Source organism: Cebus imitator, unplaced genomic scaffold (genome assembly GCF_001604975.1).
Source record: "Cebus imitator isolate Cc_AM_T3 unplaced genomic scaffold, Cebus_imitator-1.0 Scaffold151, whole genome shotgun sequence".
Classification (NCBI taxonomy): domain Eukaryota; kingdom Metazoa; phylum Chordata; class Mammalia; order Primates; family Cebidae; genus Cebus; species Cebus imitator.
Genome location: NW_016107466.1, coordinates 2,388,294 through 2,392,999, shown reverse-complemented (window position 1 = coordinate 2,392,999; position 4,706 = coordinate 2,388,294). Strand labels below are relative to the sequence as shown.

General features: G+C 38.0%; 1 pseudogene; it reads left to right on the top strand.

Moving 5' to 3' along the window:
- Positions 1–2,367: 2,367 nt before the first annotated feature.
- On the top strand, positions 2,368–4,213 carry LOC108314377 (annotated as a pseudogene).
- Positions 4,214–4,706: the final 493 nt, after the last annotated feature.

The following is a 4,706-nucleotide window of genomic DNA, read 5'->3' as shown; positions in this document are numbered from 1 at the left end:
CAGCTATCAATGCCCAAATAAATTCACCAGCAAAATAGAGGTTAGAAAATAATACTATTGATGTTTTCTACATATAATCAGAGCAGTTTTTGAACTTTCCAATTGACTGTTACAAAAAATTCAGTATTCCAGTAAATTTTTTTATATAAAATGTATTTATCTGCCTACATAATGTAATTTTCTATTATATGAATGACGTTTATATCAGCTAAATTAAACTATCCCCAAGACAAACCTTGTTAACATATTTCAATAATATGTATTTGATGCTTTATAGATTTATGTATAGATATGTATAATATGCATGTATTATACGTGTGTGTAGGTTTGATTAATTTAACAAAAGGATTTTGGTATTTTTTTTTTCTTTTTAAGCACCAAAGCATTTAAAGTAAGCTCATTAATTCCTGGGAAGAGAATTAATTGCAAAAGGTTTAGAAAATTGTAGAAAGATTATTTTTTATATACACACCGAGAATGATGGTTTCCAGGCTCATCAATGTCCTTACAAAGGGCACAAAATCATCGTTTTTTATGTCTGCATAGTATTCCATGGTGTATACGTGCCACATTTCCTTGTCCAGTCTATCATCGATGGTACCTTTAAGTCTACTACAGTTGGACTTACAACTGCCTTTTTCCCCAGGTACTCTGTCCTGGAAAGGTGGAGCTTTACTTATAAGCTCCTGACATGCTGCTGCCTTTTTTCAGAGATGTCATGTCCAGTAAGGAGGTAGTCTAGTCATAGTCTGCCTGCAGAAGTGTTGCTGAGCTGCCGTGGACTCTGCCCAGCTGCTGCGTGAACTTCCTTGCAGTTTTGTTTACAGAGGTACAGTTAGTAGTGCATCAGTAGTGGCGGTCGGCCTCAGTAATCTGTAATATGATTCTTAACCTTTCCTCAAGTGAAAGACTGAATTTTGTTCGTTACAATTCTAATAAAAGCATTTCAATTTTCAACACGTAAGACGTATTAGATACTCTAACTTGTTCTTGGAACAATGCAAAATTATTTACGTTTTGTTTTCCCCCTCAGGAGCTTACTCAAGTAAACTCTTATTCAAAAGTTACAAATATAAGAAAAAATGTTCTTGGAAAAAATATTCTGAAGCCCAAAGGATCCTTCAGGAATTTTTGCTTTCTTTCTTGAAACCCAGTCTAAGTTGAAGATTTTCACCCTCCACATTACTCTGGTGCTTTATCTTCTGCCATGTATTTTACACCATTTTATGTGTAAAAAGGGCCAATGGTTTAGAGAGGCTCAGCCACTATCAACATTGTAACTAATAATTAGAGAGAGTTTTCCAGGAATTATGCTCTGTGATTTGCACAAAACAGTCTGATCCTTCAGACTAAGACTCACATCTATTTGTGTACAGATGAAAAAATTGGGAGTCCAGAAACCAAAAATAAATCAACAGCAGTAAAAGCAAAAATAAAAACAATGATCAAAGAAATGGTGCAATTATTCAACTTCAAAGTCTCAGAATTCCACCATGTTGCATCTCCAGGAGGCTACAAGTGACGTTTTTATGCAGAGGTGTTCAAATATAGGAACAAATCCCTATAACACTTGGCATCACTTTCGTTGTAGAAGTTATAAACAATAACTCAACTTGTGTTTTCTTTTGCATCTATAATTCAAGCATGAAAGTCCTTGTATATCTTTGGGCTTGTATTTGCTGGTTGGGTTTATGTTCAACTCTGCAATCAAAACTATAGATGCGATCTAGATAAAAATGTCCTAATATCTAAACTTGTATTTTGTTTGAAAGACTACCCTCTCAAAGAGCTAAATAAATAAATAAATAAATAAATAAATAAAATTCAAAACCATACTTTTATTGAGAAAAATGTACACACACAGAGGACATATATAAAAAGTAAACTGACACAAGAACAGAAAATCAGACACCATGTGTTCTCACATAGATGGGTGTTGAACGATGAGAACACATGGACACAGGGAGGGGAGCCTCACACATTGAGATCATTGTTGGGGGCAGGGGAGGGACAGCAGGGGGTATGGAGGTTGGGGATGGATAACATGGGGTAAAATGCAAGATATAGGTAGCGACGAAGGGATGGAGGCAGCAAACCACCTTGCCATTTATGGACCTATGCAACAATCACGCATGGTCTGCTCATGTACCCTAGAACCTAAAGTACAATAATAATAAAAAAAAATCTACATAATAAAGGTGTCCACAGCTTATGTAGTAATTTGATATAATAAGGAACTTCTCGACATGGTCTTTGAGCTCAGTCTAGGTGCACGCTTTGAGTGCTGCAACCCCACAGCGTCGGATCCCTGCATCGCCTCTTGTGGAAACCCCAGCTTTCTTTGAAGCTTTCTCCCTTTGTCTTTGAAACACGTCCACCAACGAGAATGCTGATATACCAGCTGCCCATCTTAACCGATTTAAGAACAAGGGAAAAGACAGTACAGAAATGAGGTGTTGCAGAATAGAAGTCAATGTGGAGCTGAAGAAAGCTATGAAGGATCACCAGATGTTGAAGAGGAGAAATATAAGCTAATTTCTTAATGATGCTACTTCTCCACTACAAAAACCCGCAACCACCAGGCCACTGTAAATTGGTCTGCTGATCACATTGTCAAAGGCATAAATAGCAGTAATGTGGAAAATCAACTCCAAGCTACTCAAGCTGCCAGGAAATTACTGTCTAGAGAAAAAGAGCCCCCATAGACTACAATCTGGGCTGATTTGATTCCAAAATTTCTGTCCTTCTTGGGCAGAACTGATCATTGTCCCATTCAGTTTGAATCTGCTTGAGCACTCACTAACACTGCTTCTGGGACATCAGAACAAAAACAAGAGGTGCCATCCCAGCATTCATTTCTCTGTCAGCATCTCCCCATGCTCACACCAGTGAAAAAGCTGTATTGGCTCTAGGAAACATTGCAGGTGATGGCTCAGTGTTCCAAGACTTGGCTACTAAGTAAGGTGCAGTTGATCTACTATTGGCTCTTCTTGCAGTTCCTGATATGTCATCTTTAGCATGTGGTTACCTATGTAATCTTACCAGGAATCTTTCAAATCTTTACTGCAACAGGAATCCTACCCGCCCCCCACCCCTTTAGATGCTGTTGAGCAGATTCTTCCTACCTTAGTTTGGCTCCTGCAACATGATGATCCAGAAGTATTGGCAGATACCTGCTGACTATTTCCTACCTTACTGATGGTTCAAATGAACGAATTGACATGGTCATGAAAACAGGAGTTGTGCCCCACCTCGTGAAGCTTCTAGGAGCTTCTGAATTGCCAATTGTAACTCATTCATTAAGAGCCATAGGGAATATTATCACTGGTACAAATAAACAAACCCAGTTTGTGATCCATGCAGGAGCACTTACCATCTTTCCCAGCCTTCTCACCAACCCCAAAACTAACATTCAGAAGGAAGCTACATGACAATATCAAACATCATAGTTGGCCATCAGGACCAGATACAGCAAGTTGTAAATCATGGATTAGTCCCATTCCTTGTCAATATTGCCTCTAAGGAAGATTTTTAAGACACAAAAGGAAACTCTATGGGCTGTGACCAACTATACCAGTGGTGGAGCAGTTGAACAGATTGTGTACCTCATTGTCTGTGGCAAAATAAAACTCTTGATGAACCTCTTAACTGCAAAAGATACTAAGATTATTTTGGTTCCTCTTGATGCCATTTCAAATATCTTTCAGGTTGCAGAGAAACTAGGTGAAACTAAGAAACTTAGTATAATGATTGAAGAATGTGGAGGCTTAGACAAAATTGAAGTTCTTCAAAACCAAAAAATGAGTCTGTGTATAAGACTTCATTAAGCTTAATTGAGAAGTATTTGTCTGCAGAGGAAGAGGAAGATCAAAGCGTTATGCCAGAAACTACCTCTGAAAACTATACCTTTCACATGCAGGATGGGACTCCTGGGACCTTTAACTTTTAGACCGTGTAGCTGAGGCATAAATTTGTTGTGTACTATGTTTGATATTTTGTGTTATTGTTTCTGTACTAAGAACTCTTTTTAAATGTGGTTTGTTATTGTAGCTTTTTACACTGAAACTATACTTGAACAGTTCCAACTGTACATACTTGTATGTACAGATACTGTATGAAGCTTATCTTCTGACTAGGTTTCTTATTTCTGTGTGGAATTTCATATCTTTTAGCATCCGGTAAATAAACATTAAAGTCCACCCTTTTCTTTACTTCAAAATACATAATAAATAAACAATGAACTTCTGCCATTTCTGCCAAGTCCCTGCAGGCTGTTTACATTCCTGCCTCTTTATCTTTCTTTACCCACACACTTCCTCTTATGCAGATTGCTCCAGCCACATGGTCTTCTTGAATATAGTGCCATCTTTTCTGCCATTTGTTTTTTTTTTTTTTTTTTTTTGAAAAAATTCCTCCTGGCTCTTCAAATAGTTGGCTCTTTTTCAGCATAAATACTAGTTTTCCAGAGAGGCTTTCCCTGATGTCTTAGGTCAGGTTTGTCAGATGATGACTTGTAGAATAACCAACCATCTTAGTTTGCCTGGGATTGTCCTAGTGTGTGCTCACAGTCTTGGGCAAACTGAGACAGTAGGTCACCATAGATCTGTTAGGGAAGAGCTCCCAAGGGGTTTCTGCTGAAAGTGTGGGGAAGCAAGAAAGGAAAGAAGATACCAAAGTTCAATGGAAGCTTGAACTCGATCACATAA